At 45.2% G+C, this 22,494-nt stretch overlaps 1 protein-coding gene across 4 annotated transcripts in view; it reads right to left on the bottom strand.

Moving 5' to 3' along the window:
- Positions 1-22,494, bottom strand: part of ZBTB7C (zinc finger and BTB domain containing 7C) — a 317,379-nt gene that overhangs the window by 27,648 nt on the left and 267,237 nt on the right. The window lies entirely within an intron of this gene.

The raw sequence follows: 22,494 nt of genomic DNA, 5'->3' as shown, positions 1-22,494 counted from the left end.
GATTGGGCAACAAAATGGCAAATTAAATTTAATGTTGATAAATGTAAAGTAATGCACATTGGAAAACATAATCTCAACTATATATACAATATGATGGGTCTAATTTGGCTACAACTACTCAAGAGAGAGATCTTGGAGTCATTGTGGATAGTTCTCTGAAAACATCCACTCAGTGTGCAGCGGCAGTGAAAAAAGCAAATAAAATGTTAGGAGTCATTAAAAAAGGGATAGATAATAAGACAGAAAATATCTTATTGCCTCTATATAAAACCATGGTACGCCCACATATTGAATACTGTGTACAGATGTGGTCGCCTCATCTCAAAAAAAGATATATTGGCATCGGAAAAGGTTCAGAAAAAGGCAACAAAATGATTAGGGGTTTGGAACAGGTCCCATATGCAGAGAGATTAAAAAGACTTTTTTCAGTTTAGAAAAGAGGAGACTAAGGAGGGGATATGATAGAGGTCTATAAAATAATGACTGGTATGGAAAAAGTGAATAAGGAAACGTTATTTATTCCCACAATATAAGAACTAAGGGTCACCAAATCAAATTAATAGGCAGCAGGTTTAAAACAAACAAAAGGAAGTTTTTCCTCACTCAGCACAGTCAACCTGTGGAACTCCTTGCCAGAGGTTGTGGTGAAGGCTAGAACTTTAACAGGATTCAAAACAGAGCTATATAGATTCATGCAGGTTAGGTCCATCAATGGCTATTAGATAGGAGAGGTAGGAATGGTATCCCTAGCCTCTATTTCTTTGGAGGTGGGTGACAGGGGAGGATCACATGGGGATTACCTGTTGTGATCCCTCCCTCTGGGGCATCTGGTGCTGGCTACTGCCGGCAGACAGGATACTGGTCTAGATGGACCTTTGGTCTGACCCAGTTTGGCCGTTCTTATGACTGAGGTCCCATTGAGGTCAAGTGACAAGGGGCTGTATTAGAAAAAGGAGGATATGAGTTCTATTCTAGGTATTACCTAGAGGTTCAGAGTACCCTGATGTGCAAAAGTCCCAGGTTGGGTCCTTCAAAGTATTTGAATGCTTCAATATCTTTGATATAGGTGAGAGGATTATTCTAAGAGGGGTGGTGAGATTCTGTGGCCTGCACTGTGCAGGGGGTCAGACTAGATGATCATAATGGTCCCTTCTGACCTTAAAGTCTATGAATCTATGAATCTATAGCTGTTGGCTTGTTCTGCTCTGTCAGATTTCAAACCTGGCTCTGAATTTTCGCAAAGCTTGGGGTTTTGACAAGCAGGGCTGAGGGTTGTTCCTCAAAGTTCAGTGCTGAGTTGGTTTGGGCTAATCTGTGGGATGACTAGAAGCAGCTATGTGTAACTAACTCCCTGTGAGCAGCACAAGGCGAAACAGCACCACCTCAGCATTCTCCTTTGTTATCTTCTTCCTCATCTTCACCATCTCCAGGGTATACATCCTAGAAAGCCAGAAATGAGGCAGAGATAAAAGGCTACCAGGAGCAATTCAAATACAATGCACAGCACCGGTTAGCAGCTAAAAGCTGCAGCAATGGCTTTCCTTGGCTCAGGAGCACTGTCAAAGCTGACAGGCAGTATATAAGACTTCTCATCAGCGTACCATGGGTGGTGAGTCCTGCTTCTTTCCATTTTGCCCGTCTGCTCCAACCCAAAGAATAGGCAAGGTATAAAAACATCACACAGCATCCCGTTGAGTTCATCCTCAAAATACCTGAGACTGGGGAATTTTTCTTTTTTCTCTATCTTCATACCTGCCCAAATTCTGCTTCTCTACCATCCATCCTGTCTAGGCAAGGCAGGATCAAAACTGAATCTCAATGCTGCCTCTTTAAGTACACAATGGTTAAAATTCTAACGGCATGATCCTTTGCCGGAAGTTTGCAATTTTCAAACTTAATAGCATGTTTGCATGTAATATTATTATAATTCAGAACATTTTTTTTTGCAAGCAAATTGTCCAAGAATTCCCTTTTCCAAATTTATATTTCCTGTCTTCTTGTTTGCTATAATTTTACCCCTCAGATCCTGTGAGTGCTGACAGCTGTTTCATTCGGGGAGCATTTTTTATTGAGAAAATGGCAATTAGATGGAAACCAGTTTGTCATGAGACGTTCTTCCGCCAGTGACTATTCCTCCAGGAGACCACATTCTACGGAATACATTCTGTGCAGCAAAGCAAAACCACCAGCAGAGTGAGATGTTAGCCACTGGCCACAACACACACTCATTCTGAATGCTGTTCAGCATATTAAAGAGTCTGACAGTATCTGTGAGAAGTGTCAAAATGACATTTCCTGGCAAAAATGAAAGTTTTCTGTGATTTCTTCCCACCTCTGACCTTCTCCACCATGTATTGCTAAGTCAAAAGCATCAAAACTTTCTCCAAATATAAGAACAAATCATTTTTCAGTGGAAGCAAATGACCGGTCATTTTGGACCTAAATTCCACCCAATCCTTGTCACACTGGGGCTGTGTCTACATTGGCAAGATTTTGCGCAAAAGCAGTTGCTTTTGCGCAAAATCTTGCCGCCTGTCTACACTGGCCACGAGTATTTGCGCAAGAACACTGATGTTGTAATATACAAAATCAGTGCTTCTTGCGCAAATATTCTGACGCTCCCGCTCGGGGATAAGTCCTCTTGCGCGAGTGTTTTTGCGCAAGAGGCCAGTGTAGAGAGGTACATCAATTTCTTGCGCAAGAAAGCCCGATGGCTAAAATGGCCATCGGAGCTTTCTTGCGCAACAGAGCGTCTACACTGGCACGGATGCTTTTGCGCAAAAGCAAATCTTTTACGCAAAGGCACATGCCAGTATAGACATTCTCTTGCGCAAATACTTTTAACGGAAAAACCCTTCTGTTAAAAGTATTTGCGCAAAATCATGCCAGTCTAGATGCAGCCTGACTCTGTATGGTCCTGACAGAACAAAGAGATAAACCAGGGAGAGGCAACCTAGGCTAGTGAGTGGGCTACGTGAGTGGCCCTCCATCTCAGTGGGCCGCAAGATTGTTGTAACCAAGATGGTCTCCCAGGATATGGTAGCTTTGCTAACTGTGCTTGTGTACTTAGAATCTCCAGCTGAACCAGAGCAGTGCTTTCATTGGATGCAGAGGGAGCACAGGGCTCTCACCGTCAGAGTTATGAGCAATCAGCACGCACCTCACTTCACACGCCCTTGCTTTAAGTGCCTATCACTTTAGTAATGCCGGTAGGAAAAAAACCCAAACCTACGTGGACAGAAACGAGCAAAATTGGCAACCTTTGTGTGGGCCACGGTAAACAAAATGTCTCATGGGCCCCACATAGAATCCCAATGAGCTGCATAAGGCCCTTGCGCTGCACATTGTTCACCACAGGGATAAACTCAGCTACCTTGCAGCCGCTCCATATGCCAGTGCTAAAGGGAAGGGTTATCCCTTGGCTGCTTGGGAGAGACAGTGGTGAGAATTCCAGAGGAAAGATTATGGGCCAGACCCAGAAGTCAGAGATCTGGAATGAATCCCCAACTTCAGAGGGGGAGTTTCTTTTTTGTTTGCTCATATTCACTTCCTTTGCTTTCCTCATTAAATAACCTCTCCTGAGGAGAAAACATTGCTGACTAGGGTTTCTGCTGCTGAGTCATGCCACTGTCCTATACACCATCAATCATTCTCAGTGAGTAAGAATTAGAAATACGGCCTCAGCAAGTTGCAGGTCTAAAACCCCAGATATAGACACATGGTTTTAAAAACCAAAACAAACAAACAAACAAACAAACCTGAATCCCACCAATCTGGCAAAGCACTAGGCTTAGAATGTACCTTCCTCACCCTGGCTTTAGCTTGCATGCTGCTGCTGCTGTCTTCCTAGCTCCTAGGGGTAGGAAGCTGCTCTAAGTTCATCTTCCTTCACTGTGCAATGTTGTGGACACTGGTTGTGCCTCATAAATAATAATAGCAGCAGTTCAGTCGCCCTAGCTCTGCCTCTCATTCCAAAGCCTTTCCTCCAGCGTTGAAACTGACTGCTAGATGCAGAAGTGGATGGACTTTCTGAATGCTTCTCCTTCTGTTGTTCTCTGAGCAGACTAGGTTGTTTCTCTACTTGGCCTGTCCCTTTGCTTCACTCCCTGTTACACCTATCAGCCTACAAAGGTATGATTTTGTATTTGTTCATTGTGGTAATGAGGCAATTAAGACATGAATGCAAGAGTAGGCTAATCTGTCAAACTGCAACAGTCACTTTCTAAGGCTATGTCTCCACTTGCCATGCTGGGGATTGATCTTCCAGTGTTTGATTTAGTGGGCCTAGTTAAGACCTGCTAAATGGAATGCTGAGGGCAACTCTGGTCAGTGCTTGTACTCCTCGTGAAGGGAAGCACCTCCCTCTATGAAGACAGCACCAAGGTGGCTTAAGGTAAACTGATTCTAGCTACATACTTTACGTAGCTGGAATTCTGTACCTTAACCCAACCTTCCAGGTATACTGCAGATCTGGCCTAAGAGATATGTTGACTGCAGCTTAATAATTCCTGGTCATCACTTTTAGATTAGCTATGCTGTTGTCCAGGATGGCGGGAAATAGAATTCTGGAGATCTATTCCTTGTTCTGCCAGTGATTTGCTGGGTGCCCTTAGGCAAGTCAGTTCACCTCTCCTGCCTCAGTTTGCCCCTCTGAACAAATAAGGCTAAACACAAGTACAAAGGTGCATTGCTTTGGATAATTATTATAACACTATGAAAACAGTTGCCACTGAAGTGATATGAACGATCTTTGGATGACAGTTTTCATAAATGTGGGCCAGATTGTCACTGGGTATAAACAGGTGTCACGGCATGGAGCAACACTGATCGACACCAGAGGTAAAGCTGGCCCTCTGCCCTTCAAAAGCTAAAATGACAAAGCTCCCTCTGCTCTTTGCTTTCTACACCCTCCCAAAATGCATCTCTTGCCTTACAGAAAAGTATCTTGGAATTTTAAAACACACACCATGAAAGATATTCAGAAGTTATTCAAAAAATCCCCCCAAACGGCAAATATTTCCTTGAGCACACCTCTCTTCTGAACATCTTGTCTCTAGGATAACCTATTATTAAAACCACCCACCCTAATTCCTACTGGTTTTCCCTTAAGGCAAGAAGGTGGTGCAGAAAGCGCTACCTGCATGTTTTTCGCTTACCCGCTGACAAAGAAAAGAAATGGGATAAAACATCGTCTCCCTCACAGCATAAGAATCAGATTTTTAAAGGGATTGATCAAAAATACAGAGATGGGGGGGAGGGGCTGAGGGAGGCTGCATTTAAATCAGCACATTGCTAGATATGCTACCACAAAGTTTTATTGCTGGGTAGGAAGAGAGCAGACTAAAGAAACTGTAATAATATAGTCCAGCCTCCCCCTCAAAGACCAGTTCATCTTTTTTTCCCCCTACGTAGGATGTAATAAACTCATGGCTCATCCACCCGATTATTTAGGTCAAACAAAATGAATTTTAGTGTTTGGCTCAGAGCCTTTACCGACGGGGTGGGTGGAGAAGAGGAAATGAAGATATATGAAATGATGCCTTTGAAGGAAAGGAAGAGAAAACATCGGGTCAGCTGATGAGGTGGTTGTCTCCATTTTCTTTTTCTTAACCTTCAGACTTCAGCACCTAGTCTTTGACTACCGGACACATTCTATATCTGTAGAAGGTGAGAAACAGATTGAGAACTTTCCCCATTGCAGGTATAGAATGCGTCTGGCCGCCAAAGGGTAGTTGCTGAAGTCTCAGTCCTGTGACCAATATCTCACAGCTGCCCTCTGTACCCATACACAGCCCCACTGTATGTGGGTCCAACCACACAGAGTCAAGTGTGTAGCCATATCTGGTAACTCTTTGGGGTGGAATGCTGTTTTCCTATGTGACTGGGACCGATGGACACTGATGCAATAATCATAATAATTAATAGGCGTGGTCACCTCACAAAAACTTCCATCGTTAATTAGCACCATTGCTTTGAGCGGCTCAGGGAGATGTTAGGGTTAAGCATATTGGTAGAGCTGTGTGGATGAGATTATACTGTGTCTGTCTATGTCAGACCTCTCCTTCACTTTCAAATGCCTTCTGCCTGGCCTTTCTCCTAAGCTTTAAATTCACTTTACAGGAAGGCTAGGTATTCACCAGATAGGAACGCCCAGCATAGCTAGAGTACAGGGTTTTAAAGTCAACTCTAAAAAGTTACTATGGAAATCTGGCACTGTCTCCCTCAACCCTTGCTTCTTCATGCCTCTCTTCAGAATCCAACTTAGAGACATTAAGACTAAAATAACGTGTATTATATTTTAATCCTGTTAGCCCCACAGAGCCAACATGACTGAGAGAGAGACAGCAAGCAAGCTGGATTTGATTCTTTCTGTCACAGATTGGTCAATTTTATGGGCAGAAGGGGCCATTATGGACATCTCAGCTGTCCTCCTACATAATACAGATCACAAAAGTTTACTCAGTAACTCCTGCATCAAGCCCATCAATTCAGTTTAAGCTACTGTATATCTTTTTTATGCTTTCCTGTTCACTCAATGATTGCAAGCAATGGAGAATCCACCATGTTCCTAGGCAAGTTATTGCAATGGTGAATTGGTTCTTGCACATCATCATCATTGTGCACACTGTTTCTGTGCACCATCAACAGAATGGCTTGCTATGGTCCAGTGACAGCTCTGCAAATACAGTGAAAGTACAAAGCTTGTACTGTTATCACTGAAGGCATCATTTAGCCTGCTTGACTTTTACCATAGGTGATGATGCACCCAGGGATGAACCTACATGGACCGTCATAGACTAGCTAGAGTTGCCAGGCAGTGCATTCAAAAACACATATTTGATATGGAAATAACTGACATACAAACAACATGGATGCCCACGGTACTGTTTTAACATGGTCACTTTACAGAGTAGAACCTCACTTTACTATTACACACATGCACACACTCCACCCAAAAGCATATATACATACAAAAGCTATGTTAAAAGAACATCGTTATTAAGGTTATAGAATCAGGCATTTAAAAGTCAGGACATGTTAAGAAGTAAACACTGAGAAGCAATATTTGCTATCTACTGTAAGCAACTCTGATCATATAACCCAACATAAGTATATGCTATTTATAAGACTGCCTTATGTTTTCATCCTGCCACTGAAATGCAGCCACCTCTGCAGCAGAGTATGCAGCTTTTTTACCATGCACAACAGCAATGCATTGCAGTTTAGGACAGGAAATGAAGAAAGGTAGCCTGCTTATCTATAATTCCACGGAGAAATGTAGATATGCAGAATGTAATTACCCAAACTGGAATTAGAATAGGACAGAGGGGTGAGCATGTGAGTTTGAAAAGCACGGGTGACCTCCAATGAACGCAGTTGGTCAGAGCTTTGACTGTATCTCTCATCCAAAGGATGACATTGTTAATTGCTTTTCAGTTTTAATGCCTATGATTCAATACAGTTTTCTAACTTCATAGAAAAATTATACATGTAGAGAAGGCAAAAGGCATGTCAATATTGAAGAAGATCTAGATTTTCTATTATAACAGCACCTTGGAAGTATTAGGAGAACTATTTGTTAAAGAAGACAAATAGTGATTACAAATGCCACTCATTCATCCACTAAGGCACGGAGACAAATATATCTGCTATGTCCTTCATAAATTCATCTTTTGGAATCCTTAAAGGCTAGTTAAAGTGATGATGAAACAACATTACATACAAATGACTCTCACCTGCAAATGAGCTGGTGTGATATAGAAGCGCACACAGTATATGCCATCAATGTGTTTCTTTGCAACCATTAAGGCCATAGGTTATCTGAAGATAAAATCAGGAGAACAGCAAATTATGAGCCCAGATCTGCTCAACTCACCCAAAAAGGGCCTGATTTTGCAAGAGGCTGGTCTGGCCTTGAAGAGTTCCGAGGGCCCCAGTCGCCATTGGCTGCAGCCAGATTTAGGAGGCGCTTAGCAACCAACAGGACCTGGCCCCGAGTTGAGTTTATTTGAGTAAAGGTCATGCATTTTGCAAAAGTGACTTACGTTTCTATTTATTTTTATTGATGTCTGTTCCTTCGTCCGTGCATGGAGATTTATATGTTCAATTCCAATTAGCATTCGTCTAGTGTGCCTCTCACTTTCAGACTATTGTCTGAAAATCTTGCAGGCACCCATGACGGCGTACCTTTGCCTTTACCTAAATTTTTCATGAACAATCATTACAACCAAAGGGAATCAATATATAATAAAGTTGGAGTGGATGTTATGACTATTTCGGGTCAGATCACCTGCTCTGTCCCCATCTCCTTTTCATCAGTCCAGAGGCATATTTTAAACAGCTAACTGGGGATTCACCTTCCATCAATGTTCCCTGTTAGCTGAGCACTTTGGCGGCCACCCAGGAGAGATTCAAATGCCGCCCAGCTGATTAGCAGGATGTCCACAGTACCCACAGCTGGTAGCATGTGTTTCTACTGGTGGTGCACATCTGCACATTCCTTGGTGCACATAAGATTACTTATGCTACACATGGATGGAAAACAATTAGAGGGAATATTGCCTTACATGGGGAAATCCGTAGGTGGTAACAAGCTGGCTTAATACTAGACAGTATGTCTGCAGCAGTACGCTGGGGGCTGTTACAAGCTGGAACAATTAAAGCTGCTCTACTTATGTTGTTATTGGGCAAACTAAGGTTGCCCTAAGTTACGACCCCATGAGTAGCATAAAGGTGCCACAAGGCCGCCTGCCCTGTGCTGAGCGTAGCTTTGCCAGACTCCAGGACCTAGTTCCTTGGCTCTCCCTCTTACTCAGAAGTTCCACTGGAAGAATGCAAGGCTGAGATAATCCAGCCGCAATCCTGTACACTTCAATGCCTTCCATAATTGAAGGTTTATTTTTTCGAGTTGGCTCCATCCTACAGGTTTGCTTCCATTACCCCGCTCTCTTGCTAGTTTCTGAGTTTATATACATCTCTGAAATCACTGCCTGTGGGTCACTTGCATTACACAGCTGGATGGCATCCGAGATCTGCTTTGCAAGGGACACTGAAAGTGCTAAACAATGTTTTGGCAAAGGGCGGTCAGGCAGATAAATGGTACCAAGCATACACAGGAAAAGAGGAACAATTAATGGAGATACAGGGATATTACAGTCAGATTCCACATAGCGCTTCAGAGGCTGCATCTACTCACAAGAAAAGGCATAAAATTAATAAATCCCAATTGGAGGAGTCAGGGTCAGTGATGACTGGATTCAGCATTTGCTGGTCATAGTCACATCCATCCAAAGGGCTTTTTCTGCCAATAGCCAAAGTCAACTCCCCGAGGCAGAACTGCAGAGTCTCAACATTTTAATGACACAATGGTGAAGGGAGGAGGGATTTAAGTTGAGTAGGAACTGGGGAGTCTTTTGGAGAAAGAAGGAGCTTCTACAGGAAAGATGGGCTCCACCCAAATTGCAATGGAACCAGATTTCTGGCATGTAAAATTAAAAAAGTCATAGAAGAGTTTTTAACCAAAGGCTGGGGGAAGTGGCCCAGGTGTAGAAGAGCACCCAGTCAGGACAAAGAAATCTCTCAGTGGAGGATTTATTAAAGGGGATACTCTATATCCTAGTAATGAGAAGACAGATGTTGATGAAGGCAGTAACTGAAGAGGAAGGGTTAAATGTAAAAGATCCCATTCAAAAATATTAGCAAAAATGACACAAAGGCACACAACTAAATACTGGCAAATAGTATAAGGGGTTACATGCCAGTGCTAAAAGTCTGAATGCTAAGATGAGGGAACTTCAATTAAATGAAGATATTGATATGAAAGGCAGCACAACTTGGGAAAGGATGATAATCAACGGGACATGGCGATACCAAGGCATAAAATATGCGAGAAAGGCAGAATTGGTTGTGCTGATAGGGGAGTGGCATTATATTTGAAAGAAAGCATAGAGTCAAAGGGTACGTCTACACTACAACGTTAATTCGAACTAACTTAGTTCGAATTAGTTAAGCTAATTCGAACTAACGGATCCAGACTAGCGTTTTGCTAATTCGAACTAGCATGTCCACATTAAGTGGACCCTGAACCAGGCTTAAGGATGGCCGGAAGCAGTGCCGGCAGGGCATCAGAGGAGGACTTAGAGCGTGGAGATGCTGTCTCAGGCTAGCCGAGGGCTGTGCTTAAAGGGTCCCGACCCCCACCCCAGACAGACAGTTCTCAGGGGTGTCCCGCTTGCAAAGCAGTCCTGGCTTGGATTGCCCGGAGTACCCACACTGGGCACATCACAGCACTCGGCCATCAGACCAGCTGCACTTGCCGCAGGCTGCCATCTGGGGAGAGGGGGAAATTGGGGGGCTGCAGGAGAGCTTCCACCCCCAGAAGCCAGCAGAGCCAGCCCAATCCTCCCCATCGGGGGCGCATACCCCATTCCTCCCTCACCTCCTTCCACTTACCCTTCCCTAGCCCCTCTTCTTGATGTACAAAATAAAGGACAATTGTGTTCAAAAATGGAATCTGTCTTTATTGAACAAAACTGGGGGAGACTGGGAAAAGGAGGTGGGAGAGGGGAAGAGAGAGGGTGGGAGAAGGGAGGGCAACTACAATGCTCAGGGGTTGGGAACAGGTCCCATATGAAGAGAGGCTAAAGAGACTGGGACTTTTCAGCTTAGAAAAGAGGAGACGGAGGGGGGACAGGATAGAGGTCTCTAAAAGCAGGAGTTGGGTGGAGAGGGTGCATACAGAAAAGTTCTTCCTTAGTTCCCATAAAGAAGGACTAGAGGACACCAAAGGAAAGGAATGGGTAGCAGGCTTCAAACTAGTAACAGAAAGTTGTTCCTCACAAAGCAAAGAGTCAACCTGTGGAACTCCTTGCTGCAGGAGGCTGTGAAGGCTACAACTAGAACAGAGTTTAAAGGGAAGTGAGATCAAGTCATGGAGGTTGGGTCCATGGAGTGCTATTAGCCAGGGGGTAGGAGTGGTGTCCCTGCCCAAGGTTTGTGGAAGGCTGGAGAGGGATGGCACGAGACAAATGGCTTGGTCACTGTCTTCGGTCCATCCCCTCCAGGGTCCCTAGGGTTGGCCGCTGTCGGCAGACAGGCTACTGGGCTAGATGGACCTTTGGTCTGACCCAGGACGGCCATTGTAAGCTCAGGGCTCAGGGTCGGGGGTCTCAGTGGACCACCTTGATTTTCATGCACACCTGCTCCTGGGTGGCCAGGCTGGCAGCTCTCCTGCCCTAGCCGGCCACTTTCCTGTGCCTAGTGCGGAGGTCGTGGATGAGGTGCCCGCCTCTTGCGGTCCCAGGCAAGCTCCTGGGAGCCGCCAGCTTGGTCCCAGGAAGAGGGAGAGGGCTGGGGGACATCAGGTGGGTGGCTCGATCCGTGCCAGGTGCAGGGTCTGCTGGCTGGGTGCTGGCAGGCTTGCACCTGGCACGGGCACCGTAGCCAGCCCATGCCCCTTTAAGGGGTCCGGGGCCGGGAGGGGGGCATAGAGTTTCCCTGGTGTTGGCCAGAGTGGCCACCAGGGAAACCTGGGGAGGGCTAGCCTCCCACTAGTTCAAATTAAGGGGCTACACACCCCTTAATTCGAACTAGCTAGTTCAAACTAGGCTTAATCCTGGTAAAATGAGGTTTTCCTAGTTCGAACTAAGCGCTCCGCTAGTTCAAATTAAGTTCGAACTAGCGGAGTGCTAGTGTAGCGCCTATGAAAGTTAGTTCGAACTAACGTCCGTTAGTTCGAACTAATTTTGTAGTGTAGACATACCCAAAAGTAGTTTAAACCTTAAATGAGTCAAACAGCACCACAAAATCTGTACGGATAGAAAGCCCATGCTTGCATAATGAAAGCACAGCAGTTGATGACATACAAAATCCTCTGGGAGAGGGTGTACGTCATGCACTGTGTAACTGAGCTTCCATTTATTCAGAGCATCCACATTCATGAAAACTCACACTAAGGATGTTAAATTTAGATTAAACAACTAATCGAATAGTCAATGTAATCGATTAGTCGATTAGGGCTATTAGTCGATAAGGGCACCTCTGCCTTTGAAATGTGGCAAGAGCCCTGGCGGCTCTTGCTACGTTTCAAAGGCAGAAGCGCTGCGGGGAGGACGGCCAGTGGGGGACCCGTGCTCCCCAGCTCACTCCAGGCTCCCCGCAAAGGTTCTGCTTTTGAAGTGTAACAAGAGCCCTGCTCTTGCCACATTTCGAAGGTGGAAGCGCTGCCAGTTCCCCGCTATGCCCCTGCCACTTCTCCCCACGGAGACAGTGCTGGGGGGAGCCAGCTTTTAAGCCGGCTCCCCACAGCACCAGATCCTGCTCCCCCCAACTTGCTACCTCTCTTTGATAAAGGCAGCCAGGGGGAGGGGGCAAAGCGACTAGTCAAGTCACTAGTTGAATATGTGATAAGCACTTGCTTATCAGATAGTTGACTAGTCGCTTACATCCCTAACTCACATGCTATGTGATGCATGTCTCCTCCCGTGTAATAGTCTGTGGAGGGTGGGGTGGGGGAAGAGAGAAAATCCTCAGCTACTTGACCAGGGAGTTACATTTTTAGAAAAAATGAACTGTCCCAATTCATGGTCCAGGTTTGTTCCTCAAGTATCTGAAAATGCACAAAACCACAAGGTAGGCCTTGAAACAACGGGTGGTACGTTTTCACAATACCTGACCCCCTGCTTACCTGACCACTGTACCTGCCCCTCAGTAGACTGGTCACCCCTTACCCTTATTTCATCCATGCTGGAGAGAGACCGGTGTCTCCAATTAAATGATTGCGGATTTGAAAGGACACAAGCGAGATCAAAGTCGGGAAGATCTGAGGGCAGGTTCACAAAGCTGCTAATACAGCAGAAATGGGGCCAGTGGGCAAAAGGGCCAGGCTGCATGTCTCTCAGCAGAACTCTAGAGAAGCTCTGCGCACAGGGTGAGCAGTAGGGGATGTGCTAGCTGTCCTCGGGTACGTGTACACAGCAGCATTATTTCGAAAGAACAAAATGCATGTCTCCACAGCAAGCCATTATTTCGAAATAATGTCGAGCTGGAGGACTTCTTACTCCAACTCCTGTAATCCTCATTTCACAAGGGGTAAGGAAAGTCGAAGGATGAGTGTTCTTCCTTCAAGCTCCTGCTGTGCAGACAGTGCCAAAAGCCGAGTTAAACTATTTAGACTTCAGTTACGCAATTGACGTAGCTGAAGTTGTGTAGCTTAATTCGACTTTGGCCCTGCTGTGTAGATGTGCCCCTAGTGACCAGCTGCATATGGTGGGGAAAGGCATGTTTGTGTCACTACCAGACAGAATCAGGAGCCTTTGCAGATAGCATCAGTCGTTTAGCTTGACTAAACTTCCAGGCTCTTTAGGAAAGGTCAGTAACACACTCAAACCCTCTGTGGAGCAGGCACACAGGGGTAAAAACTGGGTTTTGCTCACATCAAGCTGCCCCGTGCCTTCAAAGTCCAGTTTGATTTCAGAACTGTGTGAAAGGAGGGCTCTCTCTCTCTCCCTGGCTTTTTCTCTCTTCAGAGCCAAAAAAGAGGAAATGGAATAATAATAACACAAATATCCTATTTAGCAGCATGCACTGGGTAGCTTTACTTCCTGACAGAAAACATTACAGGATGTGCCCAGTGTAACCATGGAAAACTGGTTTGGCTCACATCCCTCCAGAATGGACAGGACCAAGGGAATGTGGACAGCTTGCCGGGCCAGCGTGTCACCAGGCTTCATAAAAACTCCATTCTAAAATAACGCCTGGGCCAAAGAAAAAGGAAAGGAAAAAAATCTTAGGAGAGAAAGATGCTCAGCGAAGGTCTCCAGGAGCAAAAATAAAAGGATCGGAGTGTTAACACATTAAATCAGAAACAGATGGGTTTGCGTCATGGCGGCTGCTCACAGTCCGTCAGCCTGAGTCACCAAGAAGGAGGAGGTGCTGGGTGTGGGGGGCAGGAACCAATGCAAACAGAAAGCTGTGCACTGTTTACTCAGGCTTAATATGGGACCAAGGGCAGATAGAGACAGGCAAGAAGGAGAAATGCAGCTCCTTAATCATGGAATTTAAAGATGCATCCACGTCACCCCCGATACGTAATCCCCTGCAGACCTTTCCTCTTTCAAGCATCTGAACAAGTCCAGCTTTAGGGACCCCCACACTTTCCTCGGAAGGGAAATCTTTTTGATCGTACTGTCAGGAAAGTTTTCCCGTTGTTTTCACTTGCTTCTTTTCATCCCATTATTCCTACTCAGCCTTCCCCGACAATTCTTCCTTCCCACCCAGTGATGGGCGACTCCCCTTTAAAAGTAGCAACGGTCTGATTCTAATCTCACACCCACGTGACCTCAAGGAGTCACTTCTAATTTGTAACGCTATACGTAAGAGTGGAACCAGGTCCTATACAAGCTGGTGTCTGTTTGGCTTCACAAGGGGGATGTAGGTGGGATGGTCACTCCCATTCCCATGGCCAGCACACTGAGGCTTATACTAGAGATCTCCATCAAGCATGAACCACTCCAGCTTGAGCTAAAGGCTGTGACAGACTCTCAGCCTTTGTGGATTGGGGACACAGAACACACGCCAAGCAGGGGGGAACCTCAGAGCCTAGCTTTGTAGCCTTGCTGTTGGGCCATTTGCACCACTGAAGACAGGGGAGAGGATGAAATGCTGGAACTTCTAGCTCTCAAAATCTTCATGCTTACAGGGTATCTGATCCATGTGGTGCTCATAAAGAGGGATGAGATGGGCTGCAGAGGCACTGCCCGAGGAAGTATTTGGATACCTGGGTTTTACCAACCATTCTGCCGTTGATTCACAGTCACATGTGATGGTCCTGCCTACACCAAAAAGGCCCAGGTAGAGGCCATCAAATTATGGAGATACATGCGTGGTTGCACAGGTGGTGTCGGAGAGAGGGTTTTGGATTCTTCGACCTTGAGATGTTGTTCCAGGAAGAAGAGTAGCTAGCAAGTGATGGGAACCACCTAATGAAAAGAGGAAAGAGCCTCTTCACAGGCAGGCTTGCTAACTTAGTGAGGAAGGCTTTAAATTAGGTTCTCCGGGGTATGGCGACTCTGCATCCTCAGAATTTTTTAAAACCAGGCTTGACAAAGCCCTGGTTGAGATGATTGAGTTGGGGTTGGTCCTGCTCTGAGCAAGGGGTTGGACTTGATGACCTCCTGATGTCTCTTCCAAGCCTATGGTTCTATGATCTTTATGATGCTTCTTTGTGCCTCAGTTAATCGATCTGCAAAAGGAAGATAACTAGCTCACTCCTGTGAGGTGCTGTTTGAAATTCACAGAAGCCAGGGCATTCACAGCTGAGACTAGTGATCCAAGATTGATATTGCAGCCTAGCTCAGGACTCTTACCTCTCACTATATACTCAGTTGCTTGTGTGACTTCATTACATTTTTGATTTTAGGTTTTAAAGACACATGGGCACTAATGCGGGTCAAAACGCTAACTCTGTTTGCAGAGTTCACCGTGTCCCTCTGTTGCCACAAAACAACATTTTTTCTGCTTGGTTCCCTTTGGATTTTGTTCAGTTGTTTCTTTTTTTTTTTTTTTTGAATGTCATCTCAGGCCTTGTTTATATGGGAAATTGACTAGCTTAGTTATAGCAGATGTAATCGAGATAAGCATCCCATGAGGGCACTCTATTTTGAAATAAAGTGACTTTTATTTCAGAATAAAGTATCCATGCCGGCAGTACTCTGGAATAGCTACAGCAGGATGATTTATTCTGCAATAGCTATGCCAGTTTTCCCATGCAGACAAAGCCTATGTGTATGAAAGTCAGCATTTTAGATCAGAACAGCAGCCCTCTGGACTTGCATGGGCATTATGTAAAGGAGATAACAGGTTTGACACACTTAGAATCATCCTGAAAACTGCAGTCAGGCACAACTTTTGCATCTGGATTTGAAGATCCCCAAAGTTTGGGGATATCTTAGCTCAGGGTTTTGTTGCAGCACATTGCAATGTTAAACACAGTTTAGACCTGGAACAGGTCTATTTGCAGCAAGAGATGGATGCAAAACGGCTTCCATGGCTGGGGATGTATGGAAATAGGGCTTTCATTCTGGGTCCTCTGTAGTTTAAATCTCCCTGTCACAGGTTCTCTAGTTTTTTGTTTGTTTTTTTTTCATTTAAAATGCAATTAACTCATGAAACTCATGTGAATTATTCACAGGCATGGAGGAGAAATCCACACTGGACCTGATACAAAAAACTTTTATAGTCATATGAGTATCCTTCCACATGCAAGTAGTCCTGCTGACAATTCACAGGATGCAGTACGGATGCTATACAAATCCAGGATAGAGAGTCATTGGTAATAATGTGTTAACATCTATTTTCCACCCACTTTTAATAGGAACAACAATCCAGGCCATTTTCCAGCCAAGCAATGGGATCCCAGAATCACACCTCATCTGCCAAATGTCAGTGAGGAGCACAATGCTTATAACCCCCTTGCACGTGGGGTTTCTAATGGAAATGCTGACAGATCCCCATAACCACCCACAGCCTGGGGATGGTGTCACTATTCTTTATAATTTGTATATACACAGATCGGGGTGCCAAAAGAATTGCCAGACTCCTGGGCAAGGTGGGGAGGGTAGCTCTGTGCTCCCAGAAGGGGCAGGGCCTCAGGAGAAGGGGTGGGGCTAGCTTCCCCTTGCCAGCCCGTTAGCACCACCCAGCACCACCACTGGCTGCTGCCATTGCCACAATAGACCAAACAATGAGCTCTCTGCGGGCCACCAACTTGCAGATCCTGGCCTGTCTATTGGTAGATGCAATATTTTCTTGTAATCACATACAGGCAGTCCCCGGGTTACATGGATCCAACTTACATCGGATCCCTACTTACAAACGGGGTGAGGCAACCCCGCACTAGCTGCTTCCTCCCAGCAGACCAGGGAGACACGAAGCTAGTGCCACCCCCCCAGCAGGCCAGGGAGACGCGGAGCGGCTTTTCTCAGCAGACACCTCAGCTTGAGAATAAAGGACTGAGGGAAGTGAGGTGTGGGAGAATAAAACTGAGCTCTGGAGAAATGTTTGGCTAGAGTTTCCCCTACAATATGTACCAGTTCCAACTTACATACAAATTCAGCTTAAGAACAAACCTACAGTCCCTATCTTGTACGTAACCCGGGGACTGCCTGTATAGTGGATGAAGGCCCAACGGACAAGTCCCTCTCTTAAGGGGCAAACGTTAATCCATTCCCAGACTGACAGTGCTATATTCGTGAAAGCTCATGTCCTAATATCTCTGTGAGTCTCTAAGGTGCCACAGGACTGCTCGTTGTTTCTAACGATAATCGGTCAGTTTTTATCTCAGTTCTGTCTTGACCGCTCCTTTGAGGAAAGCTCCGATTTGGATGCCTAGACACAGAAGGCCAAAAGTGTAGCAGAGCTGTTCTTTTAGCCCCAGTTCTGCAATTGGAGCAGTTCCTTTCATTCAACGAGACTACTCATGTAAGTGAGGATTACTCACACCACAAAGTGTGGATAGCACTAGACACACAACTATTGACCATCAAGAAGAAAACGCACCCTGAGAATTATTTTTAGTTAATCTAGAACTGATTGTGAAGTGGGTGGGGGAGGAAGGGGAAATAAATCTAAGGCCCTGATCTTGCATCCCTGACTCAAACAAGAAATTGAAAATCAGTAGGATTACTCACATGAGGAAGGATTACTTACGTGAGTAGGGTACTGCAGGATCAGGCCCCTAAGCCATTCAAACCATTTTTAAAAGCCGGCCAGTCTGCACCCCAGCTGACAACTAGCATATGCCAACTTTCAGCTCAATTCGATTTAGAACAGCTGAGCTGTAAATGAGGCTTATAATGGAATTGGCAAATGATCCTTAAATATGGGATTGTAAACCAGTGGCATAAAAAAATTAACTTGGCTGAAGTTTGTATTTAACTTGCAGTCCTTCCTTCCAGTCCATGCTATAAGCAGAGAGAAGATCACCATGGGCCCTTCACACCACGGTTCTTGAGTGCAAGAAAGCAAGAAACATGCTCTCGGTATTTTAGAAGAATCCACCCTTACAGATAAAAGAGCTGCCTGACTGTGTAGAGCCCAGAGACAGCTTGGTTGATTTATTTTGACATATATTGAATCCCAGGCAGTTTCCAGATGGAACCCTCGAACTGCTGATGGTGTCTGAATATTCTCTGGATTCTTCCCATGACACACAGAGCCAGCGAAGATAAAGGCTTTTTTATTTTTCCCCCTATCAGTTCTATTAACCGCTACATTTGGAACTCACCACACTGTCACTACAATGTCAGATGAAATCACATGTGCAACACCACAACATAAATATACACACAAAATCAATTTGAATGGCTCACAAAGGACTTTACAATAAGAGGTTATAGGGGGAAGTGGGAATTGCTTGGGTGTCTTCAGGCCAGATTCAGAGGGGATGGGCAAGTGAGTCTTGCGATCAATGGAGGCACTCCAGATTTACACGAATGATGGTCAGAATCTGACCCAGCCAGTCTAAAGGCATTTAAACTGATGTAATATGCACTTTCTTCTGGCTCAATTTTGTTTTCAGTTACTGTGGTGCAAATATGGAGTGAGTGCTTTAAATGAAGTCGCTCTGGGTATGTCTACACTACCCCGCTAGTGCGAACTAGCGGGGTAATGTATGCATACCGAACGTGCAAATGAAGCCCGGGATTTGAATTTCCCGGGCTTCATTTGCATAAGCCGGCCGGCGCCATTTTTAAATGCCGGCTTGTTCGAACCCCGTGCCGCGCGGCTACACGCGGCACGGGCTAGATAGTTCGAACTAGCAAGCCATTCCGAACTATCTGTAAACTCGAGGCGTACAGATAGTTCGGAATGGCTTGCTAGTTCGAACTATCTAGCCCGTGCCGCGTGTAGCCGCGCGGCACGGGGTTCGAACAAGCCGGCATTTAAAAATGGCGCCGGCCGGCTTATGCAAATGAAGCCCGGGAAATTCAAATCCCGGGCTTCATTTGCACGTTCGGTATGCATACATTACCCCGCTAGTTCGCACTAGCGGGGTAGTGTAGACATACCCTCTGCGTTTACACCAGTGTAACTGAACATACGGAAGTTATACCTGTCACAGTTCTTGGCAACTGCTGTATTCTCTATCTATGATCTGGTGAGGGCACCCACTCTAGGTTGCTGGCACCTGAGATGTCATCTCTCTGGGACACCTATAGGGAAATAAGTGACTAGTCGACTATCTGATAAGCTTGAATCCCCCGCTGGCCCCATTCACCCCACCTGGCTCCAGAAGCAGCTGGCAGCCCAGTGGGGAGCAGCCCCAGCCGCACAGCAGAGAACTCCTGCTCCAGGGAACCCTGGCCAGGCCAGACCAGCAGCAGGGGGCTAGTGGGGCCAGGCGCAGGCTGTAAACAGCTGTCAGTAGGGAGGGGCAGGGGGCTAGGAGGCTAATGACAGGGAATCTCCCCTGGTCTGGCAAATCCCCTTGTTCAGAACCAGTCAGGTCCCAAGAGTCCTGGACCAGGAAGGTCCATCCTGTATAAATATGCAAACCCTACCCTTTGATTCATGTGAGGTCTATCAATGGGAGTGATATCCATATATCTGAGGACAGGCTGCGTGCTACAAATACATGCACTAGCCATAAACCTTACTTAATGTACCCTGAAAAAAGTCCTGAATTCTTTCAATGCTTCCTAATAGTGCAGAGTGCAATTCTGGGTGTATGTTTATAGAACAAATAACAACTATTAGAGAATTGTTCTATGGGTACAGTATATTTATATGTAATGTGTGTGGGTATTTGATTATATGTATATACACATACCATTATATACATATATATATATACATGTGCAAAACTCAGATTCCATCATAATTTCAACAGCCATCACCCATCCATTAAACTCTCCCTGTAACACTTCCACCCTAGCATCAATTGCCTAGACATCACAATCAGTTTCAGCAATTGGAATTTACAGATAACTATATACAAAAAAAACCATACATAACCATACAGACCTTCACAACCCAGTAAGCATGCAAAACCCACCAGGAAATCTGTGATCCACAACCAGACACTTAGAAACTACTGAATGAGCTGTGAGGAGAAAGTCCAGGATATACAACTTAGCCAAAGCAAAACCGTCAGTGTATCTTTTTTGATGTCACAGATGAGCGCTTTGGAATATACTGAGTGTAATATAGTGGAATCTGATTTTCATGGCCAGCAGGCAACTTTAATGGCAGTGGAAGTACATGTGTAAATCTCTTAAAACAGTTTTCAGCAAGCAAGGACTCTCTACCAGAGAAGTATTTCGGATCATCGCATGAACCACCCAAATACCTCGAACCTGCTTCAGCACAAGCATAAAGTGTCCTCTGCTTGCACACCGCTAATAGTCGCCTACCACCTCACACTGGATCCCATATGGGGGTAAAACCAAACAGTGGCAACCCATCCTTGATGGGCACTACATCCTGAGAGAAATCTTCCTTGTCCCTTCCTCTTCTGAGCTTCAAACAAGCCCAACCTCTTCAAGCTCATCATGAGAAATAAGTTCCCCACAGACCAGGAGACACTAACTCAAACAAGCACCAGACACTGCCAGATGCAAAACCTGCAGATGTACGTCCACTGCGACAATGATTACACCCACACTCACACCTAACACGCTTTTCCAGATTCCTACACACAGCTACCACATGTGGTGTACCTCACCCAGGATGTGTCTAGACTACATGGCTCCCAGGTTTACCGGAGCGGTCGACAAAGGCTTCCCTTGTCGACTGCGCTGCATCTAGACTGCCGCATCAGCTGATTGTTGGCACAGCGCAGCAGCCATTTTTATTTTAATAAAGCGGGGATTATTTAAATCTCCACTTCATTGACTATGTCGAGTAAGCTACTTTACATGGCTCTGTCGACATAGCCATGTAGTTTAGACACACCCCCAGTGTGCCACATGCCCCCATAACAGCCATCTGGCTGAAACCAGACAAAATCACTACCCTCTCAAATGAACTCGCACAGAAAAATGATAAAAGACCAAAACACCCTATCGGCTGAAGCAAAATGCAGGACAATGTAGCACTTTAAAGACTAACAAGATGGTTTATTAGATGATGAGCTTTCGTGGGCCAGACCCACTTCCTCAGATCAAATAGTGGAAGAAAGTAGTCACAACCATATATACCAAAGGATACAATTTAAAAAAATGAACAAATATGAAAAGGACAAATCACATTGCAGAACAGAAGGGGGATGCGGGGGGGGGGGGGGTGGGAAGGGGGAGGAAGGAAGGTAAGTGTCTGTGAATTGCTGATATTAAAGGTAGGGAGAGTGGGATGTTTGTGAGTTAATGGTATTACAGGTGATAATTGGGGAAACTGTCTTGGTAATGGGTGAGAAAGTTCAAAGTCTTGTTAAGTCCTTGTTGGCAAGTGTCGAATTTTAACATGAATGACAGTTCAGAGGATTCCCTTTCGGCTGTGTGTGAATACTTTCCTCAAAGATATCATTCTGTCTCTGGCCTCTCAGTCCTTGTAAGAAATCTGCATAATATCTGTAAAATACGAGCCTTTGCTAGAAACTAAAAATCATAGAACAGAAACACCGGACTTATGGCTTATTACAACAATCTACAGCTCACTAACCCACTCCTCCCCAGCCACCTTTCTCCCCACTCGCTTGAAAGGCTCCTTGAAATAGGTGTTAACTATACATACTAAGCAATCTGTTCCACCTTGCATTTAGCTGTGACATCCGTCCAGGGTGGGTCTTCACCAGAAATTTACATCTTGTGAAGATGTGCTAAGCCGATGGGAGAGGGATCTCCCATTGGCTTAGTAAGTCTACCTCTGCACAACGTGGTAGCTATGTTGGTGAGTTAGATTCAGTATAACTAAATCACTCTAGGGTGTGCATTTTACCACAGTAAGGGCATGTCTACACTGGGAAATTATTTCAAAATGACTAAATTCAACTTAATAATTCCTGATTCTATAAAATCGAAACAGTGTCCCCACTCCAGGGAAGCCTCAAAATTAGTCTGAGGCAGGCTCTGTTAATGTGGATGCACTACCTTGGACTTTGAGCCCCAGGAAGCACTGGGGAGTAACTTCTTCAAATTATTCTGGAGATGAGCTATTTCGAAATAGTGGCACTGGAATGTCCATATTCACACTATTTCGAAATAACTATTTCGAAATTAGCTTTATTCCCCAAGGAAAACAGGAGTACGGATTTCAACATAAACAGCAATAACGGGCTTCGAAGTGTGGACTCTTGGCTTATAAATTCGACCTAAGAGGGGGTTATTTCAAAATAACACCCTACTGTCAGTCTGGGCTAAGTGTATAGTTTCAACCTGACCTCTGAGCAGCGTTCCGTCTAATATTTCCCACCCCTTTGTGGAATGAATTTTGTTATGTGCACCAATATGGTGGTGATGTGGAACATATCACCTTCATAGTCATAGAATCATAGAACTG

Source organism: Pelodiscus sinensis, chromosome 6, assembly GCF_052426305.1.
Source record: "Pelodiscus sinensis isolate ZL-2025 chromosome 6, ASM5242630v1, whole genome shotgun sequence".
Taxonomy (NCBI): domain Eukaryota; kingdom Metazoa; phylum Chordata; order Testudines; family Trionychidae; genus Pelodiscus; species Pelodiscus sinensis.
The sequence above is the reverse complement of the archived record's forward strand: the minus strand, read 5'-3'. Positions and strand labels throughout refer to the sequence as shown.